This window comes from Bos indicus x Bos taurus, chromosome 2 (assembly GCF_003369695.1).
Source record: "Bos indicus x Bos taurus breed Angus x Brahman F1 hybrid chromosome 2, Bos_hybrid_MaternalHap_v2.0, whole genome shotgun sequence".
Classification (NCBI taxonomy): Eukaryota; Metazoa; Chordata; class Mammalia; order Artiodactyla; family Bovidae; genus Bos; species Bos indicus x Bos taurus.
In genome coordinates, this window is record NC_040077.1 from 31116752 (window position 1) to 31131170 (window position 14419).

Below are 14419 nucleotides of genomic sequence, written 5' to 3' on the forward strand. Positions count from 1 at the left end.
GAATGGAACTGGAGGAATCAACCTGCCTGACTTCAGGCTCTACTACAAAGCCACAGTCATCAAGACAGTATGGTACTGGCACAAAGACAGAAATATAGATCAATGGAACAAAATAGAAAGCCCAGAGATAAACCCATGCACCTATGGACACCTTATCTTTGACAAAGGAGGCAAGAATATACAATGGAGAAAAGACAGTCTCTTTAACAAGTGGTACTGGGAAAACTGGTCAACCACTTGTAAAAGAATGAAACTAGAACACTTTCTAACACCATACACAAAAATAAGCTCAAAATGGATTAAAGATCTAAACATAAGACCAGAAACTATAAAACTCCTAGAGGAGAACATAGGCAAAACACTCTCTGACATATATCACAGCAGGATCCTCTATGACCCACCTCCCAGAATATTGGAAATAAAAGCAAAAATAAACAAATGGGATCTAATTAAAATCAAAAGCTTCTGCACAACAAAAGAAACTATAAGCAAGGTGAAAAGACAGCCTTCAGAATGGGAGAAAATAATAGCAAATGAAGCAACTGACAAACAACTAATCTCAAAAATATACAAGCAACTCCTGCAGCTCAATTCCAGAAAAACAAATGACCCAATCAAAAAATGGGCCAAAGAACTAGACATTTCTCCAAAGAAGACATACAGATGGCTAACAAACACATGAAAAGATGCTCAACATCACTCATTATCAAAGAAATGCAAATCAAAATCACAATGGGGTACCATTTCACGCCAGTCAGAATGGCTGTGATCCAAAAGTCTACAAGCAATAAATGCTGGAGAGGGTGTGGAGAAAAGGGAACCCTCTTACACTGTTGGTGGGAATGCAAACTAGTACAGCCACTATGGAGAACAGTGTGGAGATTCCTTAAAAAACTGGAAATAGAACTGCCTTATGACCCAGCAATCCCACTGTTGGGCATACACACTGAGGAAACCAGAATTGAAAGAGACACGTGTACTCCAATGTTCATCACAGCACTGTGTACAATAGCCAGGACATGGAAGCAACCTAGATGTCCATCAGCAGATGAATAGATAAGAAAGCCGTGGTATATATACACAATGGAGTACTACTCAGCCATTAAAAATAATACATTTGAATCAGTTCTAATGAGGTGGATGAAACTGGAGCCTATTATACAGAGTCAAGTAAGCCAGAAAGAAAAACACCAATACAGTATACTAATGCATATATATGGAATTTAGAAAGATGGTAACAACAACCCTGTATGCGAGACAGCAAAAAGAGACACAGATGTATGGAACAGTCTTTTGGACTCTGTGGGAGAGAGAGGGCGGAATGATTTGGGAGAATGGCATTAAAACATGTATAATATCATATAAGAAACAAATCGCCAGCCCAGGTTTGATGCAGGATAAGGAAGCTTGGATCTGGTGCACTGGGATGACCCAGAGGGATAGTATGGGGAGGGAGGTGGGACGGGGGTTCAGGATGGGGGACACGGGTACACCCGTGGCAGATGCATGTTGATGTATGGCAAAACCAATATTGTAAATTAAAAAAATAATAATTATAACATCAATAAAATTTTTAAAAATTCAAACTCAACAAAAATGGCATCATTTTTCAGTCTTCAGACTCAATTTTTTTAAAAAGGTAACCCCAGTGTCAGCAAGGATGCAGGTAAATCAACAGTCTTTTACATCAGTGCTGGGAGTTGAAGTTATCACCAACATTTTAGAAAGAAATCAAGAATTTTCTGTTAAAACGAAAACTTCACATACTTTTGACCCTCAAATCCTACAGAAAAATGCAGGATTTCATATGTACCCTACCAAAAAATGTAGGATTGTAAATGTATCCTATAGAAAAAATAAAACTTCAGTAGGCAGTCATATTTCTATAATGACTTAAAGTATTATTTATTGTGACAAACAGAGAAGGCAATGGCACCCCACTCCGGTACTCTTGCCTGGAAAATCCCATGGACGGGGGAGCCTGGAGGGCTGCAGTCTAGGGGGTCGCTGAGAGTCAGACACGACCAAGTGAATTCCTACTTTCACCTTCCACTTTCATGCACTGGAAAAGGAAATGGCAACCCATTCCAGTGATCTTGCCTGGAGAATCCCAGGGACGGGGGAGCCTGGTGGGCTGCCATCTATGGGGTCGCTCAGAGTCGGACATGACTGAAGCGACTTAGCAGCAGCAGCAGCAGCATTGTGACAAAAAATTAACACTGAAGATATTTATATGTCTATAGTTAGGAAACACATCTAAGTGAAGTGTTTATCTACCCTTTTTTTTGGATAAAGAAACTTACATATATTTATATATATTTATGGGTGCCAAGAACAATGCTGGAAGAATATACAGCTATATTAATTGTATTACCTTGAGGAGTGGGTAAGATTGGAGACACTGGAATAGGGGGATACTACTGTTTCCCCTTTATTTATCTTGAAAGTCTTCTACTTGCTAAAAGAACACATGCTAAAGAATCATAAAAATTTATGGCCAGAATAGACTTCAAAGATATCTTGTCCATTTACCTCATTTTACAAATGGGTAAGTAAAGCCCAATGTTGAGGAGCCAGAAGTTATGCAGTTGTGGCTCAAAATGAGATTTTTGACTCTCAGACCTGCACTCCCCCAACTCAGAATATAAAACCAGGGACTTTCCTAGTGGTCCAGTGGCTAAGACTCCATGCTCCGAATGCAGGGGGCCTGGGTTCAATCCCTGGTCAGGGAACTAGATCCCACATACCACAAGTAAAGATCTTGCATGCAGCAGCTAAGACCTGGCGCACCCAAATAAATAAATATTTTTAAAAACTCAAATTCTGAAGTTAAGTTTCAGCTAACTCTACAGCAAACTCTTTTATGAGCCCATTGCATAATACTTCTAATTGCTTATTTTTTGATCTGCCTGTGTGATTTCTACATGACACACACACATTTTCTCTAGTGTATACTATGTTAAAATTCCAATAAGTTAATTTAAATATCAATACTCCTCTAGAAAAGTAAAGTTATCTGTGCTGTCAAAAGATAAAAGACAAAGGTGATATTCAAAATATTTATCAGTAGGTATAACACAGCCTTGATCAGTCAGCCCTCAGACACCAGCCCAGGCAGAATAGATGCCAGCAGTCCAGGTGGGAACATTTGTCAGAAACAGAAATATCAGACCTACTTAATTGTTTTTAATTGGAATATAATTGTTTTACAATGTCATGTTAGTTTCTGCTGTACAAGGAAGTGGATCAGCTGTATGTATGCATATGTACCCTCCCTCTTGGACCTCAGACCTGATAAATCTTAAATATGCTGACACATTACATCTTTAAAAGGATTAGAATATTTTATTTGAAAATCCCATACCAGGCTAAATCCAATTTCCTACTAAAGAACCATTTTTGACAAACATTTTGGTTGTCACTAAGAACAGCTGCTAATGGATATGGCTTCATAAAGTTACTTGACATAAATAATACTAACAGAATTTAACTGATTCACCTAACAAGGTTTTCGTGCATAGAACAAGAAATGTAAACATCCACTCCACAAATATTTACTGAATGCATCCCATTTCCCAGGATGTCCCCTAGATGCTGGACATGCTCCAGAATAGATCTGATTGCTGACCTCATGGGGTTCATTATCTGTGAGTAACACAGACATCGATCAAGTAAACAAAGAGGTAAGTATACAATTACAAATATGAACAGGGTGCTGTAAAACAGAGTAATGAGGGAAGGGGTTCATTATGTAGATTAGCTGGTCAGGAATGGCCTGTCTGGAAAATGACATTTCATCCATTAGGATTAAGAAGAAGCCAGCCTTGCAAAAGGCACTTGGCTCTTGCCAAGGCAAGTGTTCTGCTTTTTATTTATAAGACTGACTTTTTTTTTTTTAATAAATCACAATGCCTAATTGGTACTCCACTGATGCTCAGTATACATTTACTTATTGAATCTAACCACTGGATCCTGTATGCTATTCCATCTTCTTAGCAAAAGGCTGTGTATGTGTTCAACTATGGTATGATGGGGCACTTTAATAAGAAATGAAATATTTTGAAAGCACTGTAAGTTTCACAGAGGTTGATAATATAAACCAGGAAAAAATACATGACAAATGTACTTTGAAAACAAATCATCCTGATGAGGCTCTGTAAAATTATGAATTTCAATTTTAACTGTCATGATAACTTCTCAACCATAAAGACTAACAACTTGGTCAAATGATTTGGTTTTCTGCCTAAGAGTCACATAGAATTGTTTCTTCTGATTTTTACACATCTGTCGGGGAGTGGTGGGTTTCACTGCAAACATCTGAAGATCTTCCACACCTCAAAGCCCTCCAGATACAGCTCAGCATTTTCTAGGAGCAAATCTTAAAAGAAGTAAAATGCTACCCTCTAGTGGTCAATGTACAAAACTGATGAAAACTTTCATTGTTCTGCACTCATTATTCAACAGGGGCCAAGGCCTAGGCACAGAGCAGTGTCCAGATTTTAAAAGGGTGGGCTGCTGTCTATGGGGTCGCACAGGGTCGGACACGACTGAAGTGACTTAGCAGCAGCAGCAGCAGAAACTTAAAGGACCAGAGCACCTTGATAGGATACAAGTAAACCCTTCAAGAAATGAAATTCTGAATCAGACAGGATTAAAGTGTTTTAAAATAGGACCCAGCACTCTAATTACCATGACCCTGCATATATGCACATTTTTCCTGCAAGGAGTTCAAAATTTGACTTAAAATCCAACTTATCTTAATTTCTGGTCCAATCCTTACCATATAGAGACCTATTTAGACTAACTGTTCAATAGAAAATTTATCAGAACCTATCTCTTCTTGTTCCCAGCTATATGTGTTCTTTCCCTGATCTAAATTCCAGTCAGATTTGATTCAACATTTGTACAGGTCTTGTGTCCTGTTGGCAAGGAATATTCCCAGTCTTTTTGTCTTCCCTTGGATGGGCATGGCACTTGGGGTGGGCCTAATAAATGTTCAAATGAATGAATGAATGAGAATTGAATAGAGATGGACAGATGGATATGTCATCAAGAGTAGAACAATCACCCGTGTTTATGAGGAGAAAAAAATACTATTCATGGTGCAAATACCAATGCCTCCAAGGCTCACTGCATTGGCTCAGAGGTTACACAGCACAGGTATTTTTTAAAAATCAGAAAGGTAAAAACAAATCCAAATTAAGCTACTTGCACTCTGTCTGTTGACACCAGGAATGGACACTGGCTCTGCCTATTCCTTCTGTAGGATCTACAAGGATTATGCAGGTGCTTGAGCACAAAAGCAGAGGAGAAGAAAACTTGAGAAGATTAGAGCAGGTTCCTTCTACCCTCATGGACTGCTCTTCAGTGGACTGTAGAATTAAATGTACATATCAAATAAACGCTTCCTGGGAGCTTTGTAGATGTGTCATAAACAATGGCTCCTGTACTTCTTACCTGACCACCTAGGCAAGTCAATCCCCGAGTTCCTGGTTCTGGCGCAGGTGATGATATGTGAGCAGTCATTGATATTGATGGTTGTGATATAACAACATGTAGCTGTGGGTCGGGAAGATGCCCTGATGAAGGAAATGGCGATCCATTGCAATATTCTTGCCTGGGAAATCCCAGTGGACAGAGGAGCCTAGAGGGACATAGTCTATGGGGTCGCAAAGAGTCAGACATGACAGCAACTAAACAACAATAGTATTAAAATCCTGCCCAGTTCACTGTTTAAATGGCCCCTGCTTGCCATCAAAGGAGGCAGCTGGGAAAGAGTAGACAGCAGGTATTTACATTTGGCTCCAGGATTCTCCACACAAGACCCCACTTGTCCTCTCCACAGTGGGTTGTCTGAAAGCACTCCCATTTTCTGAAAAGCTCTTTTATAGATAACTTAATACAGTAGACGCCAGGGTAATTTTTAGAATCTACCTCTGACTTTCAGCACCACAGTGTGAATAAAAAACCTGTGTTATGCTGTGCTCAGGCACTATGACAACTGAATGACAGGCTTGCCTTCCAGCTGGGATTCCATTTTCCTAAAGAATAGGAAGTGTTGGCAGAGATAGGACATAAGAGGCAAAACGAACACACTAAGGGAAAGTGGCCCCCCCCCACACCATATACAAAACAAGCAACACACATTCACACACACACTGTAGAATTCTAATTTCACTCTCTTATGAAACATGTTGAGACTATTACCATTTTCTTACCAGCTACTAATTCTTTAACCTCCTTTCACCACAATACTTGGACCCCTCACTTAAGGCACTCCAGTGGTCTTGGTGAATACCATGATCCTTTCTCCGTCTTCATCTCTTTGATGTCTCTTCAACATCTGACACCTCTGATATCTTTGATTACCCATTCCCAGAAGAGCTTCCTGATTTTCCTCCCAATGTAACCATTGGTTAGTAGAAGTCCAAGCCACTTCCTTTTTTAATATTCCAAACAATTTGGTGTGTTTTAAGTGTCTACTATTAGTAAATTAAGTGTGAATACATACAAAATACAGTGGCATGATCTCACTCAGAAATCACTTCATAAATGTAAATTTGAAGTTACAAGGCCTACTGTGAGAGGTATGTGACAGGCGTGTCCTGCTTTTCTATCTGGCTTCTGTGTTTCCTTCAATAACTCTTCTTCCTTACTTTTGCTACCAGATTCCGTCTTCAGTTCCAATATCAGTTCATATATGTTCCCTTGGGCTACTGATCCTGACTTCTAAAGCCAATGATCATTTCCTACTATGACTACACAATTGACTTCCCAAACCTAACCTCTCATCTAAGCCTCAATTCCAATCCCTCCACAGTAATCTCCACCTAAGCCTCAATTCCAATCCCTCCACAGTTGCCTATAGGCCATCTAAACCTTCCTATCTGCAAACTGAACACACCACCCTCCCTCTGAGTGGCAAACTAGCTTTCCTATTTCTCCTGTATTAAATCTCAGCTCAGTAAAACCCAAGGATTCCATATGCAGAGAAGAAGGTACCTCTCCTACTTGATGAGCAAATAGGATGTTGAGACAGAGAAATCTGACTGGAGGAGCTTGAAACAAAGAAATCTATCTGAAGGAGATTGGTAGATAAAGCTAGTTACAATGTGATGGATTGTAAGCTGCTAAACCATTCTAGAACAGAAAGTCCTCAAAATAAAAGACAGAACTTTGAGCTTTTAGATGGCAACAGGAGCATAGGTTATGGCAGGGTGGGGTGGATGCTTCCCTGGTGGCTAAGATGCTAAAGAACCAGCCTGCCAATTCAGGAGATGTAGCAGACACGGGTTCAATCTCTGGGTCAGGAAGATCCCCTGGAGAAGAGAATGGCAATCCACTCCAGTATTCTTGCCTGGAACATTCCATGGACAGAGGAGCCTGGCAGACTACTGTCCATGGGGTCACAAAGAGTTGGACATGACTGAGTGACTAACACACACACAGCAAAGTAGGAAGCTATCTCCTGTATGCCACAGAGCCAAGTGCTATTTATTAATTACATGTACATCACAGTAATAAGCTGCAAAATATAATTTAAAATTACATTTCACTTTTATTTATCCCTCTATAAATTATTTATTCTGTGAATTTCTATAAGCAGTTGTTAATCCCAGTATTAAAATAGTGTCTCAGGAAATCTCACTATAGTCAAAGATTATCCAGTGGCACCATGTACAGTCTGACTGTCTCATAGATGCACCAGAGTCAGTCTTAAGCAAGTTACTACAGGTCCTTGAGTGTCTTCACAGAAGATACAAAACCCTTCTAAGATTAGACATCATGACTGCTTGCTTTCTGACGTTTTCATCAAACAGAAAAATGTGCTCCTCAGAGTCCTAATAAGTATTACCTTGAGGTAAGATAATCATGATTGGATATCACCACTGGATCACAATTTCTGTTGTGAGAAAAATAATAAAGGTTGAAACTTCCCCTTTAAAAGAGTCCCCCATTATTACTGTTAGAACCTAAGCTTTCTCTGATAAAAACCTGGACTGGCCCAGGTTACTCATCCAATTCTATATTTGCAAAGATACTGACTCTTCATGTCTTTCCTCAATTTCCATAGTTCCTTTAACCCCTGGTTTCCATTCCTACAACTCTTTTGAAATTTTCTCATGAAGACTGTTGCTGCTATTGCTGCTAAGCACTTCAGTCGTGTCCGACTCTGTGCGACCCCATAGACGGCAGCCCACCAAGCTCTACCGTCCCTGGGATTCTCCAGGCAAGAACACTGGAATGGGTTGCCATTTCCTTCTCCAATGCAGGAAAGTGAAAAGTAAAAGTGAAGTTGCTCAGTTGTGTCCGACTTTTAGCAACCCCATGGACTGCAGCCTACCAGGCTCCTCTGTACATGGGATTTTCCAGGTAAGAGTACTGGAGTGGGGTGCCATTGCCTTCTGTTACTAATAACCAAATTCTTGAGTCCAGTACCCTTTTCTCCATCTTCATCTCAGTCAATTTTAATCAATATCTGACCCCACTAATGTCTTCCTTTTCCTTGAAACTAATTTTTTTTGGCAGTTTTATTCTGGCTGATCTGCATTTCTTTAGGATATTTCCCTTTTAGTTCCTACCTTTTCCACTCACTAAGAGATTTTCTTTGGTTCTCACTTCTCCTCTCATTTACAACCCTAGTTCATAGAGCCCCATTTTGTATCTCTCCCTCTCATCCTCCCAGGCTTAAACACTTGCAGAAATTTTCTCTTACCACTCCTCTGAAATATGAGTTTACCTGATGGAGATTTAATAGAGCAAATGCACTCTCCATAAAGATATCTTTGGACCTCTAAAAATTCAACACTGTTCCCAACTACATTTTCTCCATTTGTATTATTAATGGAAGTTAAAGACACAATTCTCCAAAATGACAGTTTTCACTCCCAGAATTGCTTAAGAAAATGAGCACATATAGTGCCCTGAGCTCTAAGAGATGTTAATAACAGTGCACCTCTGTACTCCTTTAGGATACTGACAGCCGTTTTCATCTGTGTTCAGGGTAAAAGTCTAAGACATTTTAGTAGGACTATCCTTTTTCCATTAGCCAGGACAGTTGCAGACTCTGCTTACGTCTTCCCTGAATTTACCCACATAATACTGAACTAACACTATGATAAAGCAGGAATATACAAGAGCTTACACCTAATAATTAAGATCTGAGCAAAGCCTTGTTGGTATAACTTGAAGGGAAACTTAGTCATTTAATACGATTAGAGAGAAAAAAATGCAAATCATAGTCAACCACAGATCTAGCCTTAGTTTGGGGTCTAAGTCAGCAACAGTCCTGAAACCCAGAAGCAAAAATTACATGACTGACCCTACCAGAGAACTTCAGTGTACCCTGGTCTCGATGCAATCTTGAATTCAGCCAAAGTTAGCAGCAATGGGCCCCCTCTTAAAACAGCCTTTAACAGTCACCATCATTTCCCTTAAAGTTATTGCATTGGCTCATTGTGTACTTAATTTACGAAGTCTTTGCTTGGGCCATAAATATCTTTCATCACTCCCAGTAGTTGCTTCTATTTTTCCTTTTCAGACCTGCAAGTGTTCACTTGGGACTTGAATAATTTGATGCTCAAGACATGTATAAGATGAAGTGGGCTTCTGGACAAAGGACTGGCTCCAGGAATCCCAAAAGTCTGTGGGTGATCATACCAAAGTTTTAATCTTCAAAGTCATGATGACCAAACATTTTATAGCTAAACAATTGGTGTTCCTACCCCATAAAATCTTCTTAGTAGGTGACACTTTGACCAAAATGGGTTATTATTTAATCCCATGAGCTCCTACAACTTATGCTTTCAGATTAGGACTTCTGGTTCTGGCTCATTTACAAACATTCACAATTTATGCTCTTATGATGATCCATTTATCATCAACATGTTTCCATTAGAAAAAAAATGCTCTAAATCCACATTTTAAAATGTTTCTATCATTGCAGCATTATTCGCAACAGATAAAAGAAACAATTCAAATGTCCATCTATGGATGAATGAATAAAAAAATGTGATCTATACATACAGTAGAATATTATTCAGCCTTAAAAAGTGTGAGAATTATGACATGCTGCAACATGGACGAAACGTTAGGACACTATGCCCGGAGAAATAAGCCAGTCACAAAAAAGACAGCTATTATATGATTCTATTTATATGACTAACCTGGAGTAGTCAAACTCAGAGACAGAAAGAGTGGTGGCTGCCAGGGGCTGGCAGAGAGCAAAGTGAGTGATCTTGTTTAAAGGGTAAGAGTTTCCATTTTGAAAAATGAAAACTTCGCTGGAGATGGATGGTGTTGATGTTTTCACTACAATATGAAAGTGCTTAATACCACTGAACTACAAACTTTGAAGTGGTAAAGATGGTAAATTTTATGTTACATGTATTTTACCACAATAAGGGAAAATGATTCTGGTAATGTATCACTATCCTAGGACAAATGTGTATTTTTCCTTCCCATTGCAATGTTTTCTCATATTTTATATATGTTTTTTCTCATATCTCATATATGCTTTTTCATATTTTATAAGAAAACATTGCATCCTCTCAAACACCCCTATTCACACTGAGTACACCCAGGTTCTGATTTCAAATATAATATTTCCAGTCATGGATTATAGTTAATTCCAAATGGTACAGATTGGAGAATGACTTACCGAGCCTTCAGATACAAAGACAAGCAATAGAGTTTTAAATAACCCAAGCTGGTGATAATTTGCCCACCTGGTGTTTGTATTTACTCACCTCACTGAGTAGCCATCTGTCTTTTGTCTAGTGAACTTCAGTCTCATTAACCCCCTTAGCAGCAGATATGATCACAGCCAGCTTTGAGTAAAAGGTGTTCCCAGTTGTACAAAGCACTACAGAGTAATCTGAGTCCAGACCCATGCTTTTAAGACACTCTACTATACAAATGCCTCGATGAAACATAAAAACACTTTAAAAATTATAATTTATATTATCAGCAATATATTCCTATTCATTATAATTATATTACAAAGACTGCTGCTGCTGCTAAGTCACTTCAGTCGTGTCCAACTCTGTGTGACCTCATAGACGGCAGCCCACCAGGCTTCTCTGTCCCTGGGATTCTCCAGGCAAGAACACAGGAGTGGGTTGCCATTTCCTTCTCCAATGCAGGAAAGTGAAAAGTGAAAGTGAAGTCGCTCAGTTGTGTCCAACTCTTTTCGACCCCATGGACTGCAGCCCACCAGGCTCCTCCATCCACGGGATTTTCCAGGAACAGTACTGGAGTGGGTTGCCATTGCCTTCTCCAATTACAAAGACTGGAGTCACTAAATATATCTAAAGAGCAAAATCTGGGATTATTAACAGTATAGTCTCGTAAGGGCAAAAATGTGTGAGTCAAATTTAGAAAGCCAATAGAAATGAAAAAAACAGCAAATTAATTCCTTTATAGTAGGAGGACCCCTTATGGATCACAGCCCTGTCATGGCAAAGGGGCTTATGTAACTCAGTGAAGCTATGAGTCATACTATGCAGGGCCACTCAAGATGGGCAGGTCATAGTGAAGAGTTCTGACAAAACTGATCCACTGGAGGAGGGAATGGCAAACCACTTCAGTATTCTAGCTGCAAGAATCCCATGAAGATTATGAGAAGGTGAAAAGATATGATACCAGAAGATGAGCACCCAGGTCAGAAGGTGTCTAATACGCTACTGGAGAAGAGCAGAGGGCAATTACTAATAGATCCAGGAGAATGAAGTAGCTGGGCCAAAGTGCAAATGATGCTCAGTTGTGGATGTGTCTGGTGGTGAAAGTAAAGTCCAATGCTATAAAGAACAATATTGCATAGGAACCTGGAATGTTAGGTCTATGAATCAAGGTAAATTGGACATGGTCAAGCAGGAGATGGCAAGAGTAAACATCAATATCTTAGGAATCAGTGAACTAAAATGGGACAGGAATGGGCAAGTTTAATTCAGATGACCATTAAGACTACTACTGTGAGCAAGAATCCCTTAGAAGAAATGGAGTAGCTCTCATAGTCAACAAAAGACTCTGAAATACAGTACTTGGGTGCAATCTCAAAAACAACAAAATGATCTCTGGTCGTTTCTAAGGCATATCATTCAATATCACAGTAATCCAAGTTTATACGCCAGCCAGTAATGGTGAAGAAGCTGAAGTTGAACAGTTCTATGAAGACTTACAAGACCTTCTAGAACTAACACCAAAAAAAAAAAGTCCTTTTCATCATAGGGGACTGGAATGCAAAAGTAGGAAGTCAACAGACACATGGAGTAACAGGCAAGTTTGGCCTTGGAGTTCAAAATGAAGCAGGGAAAAGACTAACAGTTTTGTCAAGAGAGCACATTGATCATAGCAAACACCCCCTTCCAACAACACAAGAGATGACTCTACACATGAACATCACCAGATGGTCAATACTAAATCAGATTGACTATGTTCTTTTCAGTTGAAGATGGAAAAGCTCTATACCGTCAGCAAAAACAAGACCTGGAGCTGACTGTGATTCAGATCATGAACTCCTTATCGCAAAACTGCAGAAAGTAGGGAAAACCAGTAGGCAGTTAAGTATGACCTAAATCAAATCCCTTATGATTATACAGTGGAGGTGATAAATAGATTCAAGGGATCATATCTGGTACACAGACTGCCTGAAAAACTATGGATAGAGGTTCATAACATTGTAGAGGAGGCAGTGACCAAAACCATTCCAAAGAGAAAGAAATACAGGAAAGCAAAGTGGTTGTTTAAGGAAGCTTTAAAAATAGCTGAGAGATATGAAAGGCAACAGAGAAAGGAAAAGATATACTCAGCTGAATGCAAAGTTCCAGAGACTAGCAAGAAGAGATTAAAAGGCCTTCTTAAGTGAACCATGCAAAGAAAAAAAGGAAAGCAATAGAATGGGAAAGACTAGAGATGTCTTCAAGAAACTAGAGATATCAAGGGAACATTTAATGCAAGGATGGACATGATAAAGGACAGCAATGATAAGGACCTGGCAGAAGCAGAAGAGATTAAGAAGAGGTGGCAAGAATACACAGCAGAACTACACACAAAAAAAGGTCTTAGACCCAGATAACCACAATGGCATGGTAACCCACCTAGAGCCAGACATCCTGGAGTGAGAAGTGGGCCTTACTATGAAAAAAGCTAGTGATGGAATTCCAGCTGAGCTACTTCAAATCCTAAAAGATGATGCTGTTAAAGTGCTGCACTCAATAATATGTCAACAAATTTAGAAAAATCAGCAGTGGCCACAGGACTGGAACAGGTCAGTTTTCATTCCAATCCCAAATAAAGGCAATACCAAAGAATGTTCAAACTATCACACAATTGGGCTCATTTCACATGCTAGCAAGGTTATGCTCAAAATCCTTCAAGTCAGGCTTCAGCAGTAAGTGAACCAAGAATTTCCAAATGTACAAGCTGGGTTTAGAAAAGGCAGAGAAACCAGAAATAAAATTGCCAACATCTATTGGATCATAGAAAAAGCCAAGGAATTCCAGAAAAACATCTACAATTGCTTCAGTGACTACACTAAAGCCTTTGACTATGTGGACCACAACAAATTGTGGAAAATTCTTAATGAGATGGGAGTACCAGACCACCTTACTTGTCTTCTGAGAAACCTGCATGCAGATCAACAAGCAACAGTTAGAACCAGACATGAAATAACTAACTGGTTCAAAATTGGGAAAGGTGTATGACAAGGCTTTATATGGTTACCCTGCTTATTTAACTTATATGCAGAGTATATCTTGCAAAATGGGGGGCTGGATGAATCACAAGCTGGACAAGCTGGGATCAAGATTGCCAGGAGAAATATCAACAACCTCAGATATACAGATGATACCACTCGAAATGACAGAAAGTGAAGAGGAACTAAAGAGCCTCTTGATGAGGGTGAAAAGGAGAGTGAAAAAGCTGGCTTAAAAATCAACACTCAAAAAATGAATATCATGGCATGTGGTCCCATCACTTCATGGAAAATAGAAGAAGAAAAACTAGAAACAGTGACAGACTTTATTTTGGGGGGCTCCAAAATCACTGCAGATGGTGACTGCAGCTATGAAATTAAAAGATGCTTACCCTTCAGAAAGAGAGGTATGACAACCTAGACAGTATATTAAAAGGCAGAGACATCACTTTGCTGACAAATGTCCCTATAGTCAAAGCTATGGTTTTCCAATAGTCATATATAGATGTGAGAGTTGGACCATAAAGAAGGCTGAGCACCAAAGAATTGATGCTTTCAAACCGTGGTGCTGGAGAAGATTCTTGAGAGTCTCTTGGACAGAAAGGAGATCAAATCAGTCAATCCTAAAGGAAATCAACTCTGAATATTCATTGGAAGGACTGATGCTGAAGCTGAAGCTCCAATACTCTGGCACCTGATGTGAACAGCTGACTCATTGGAAAAGAT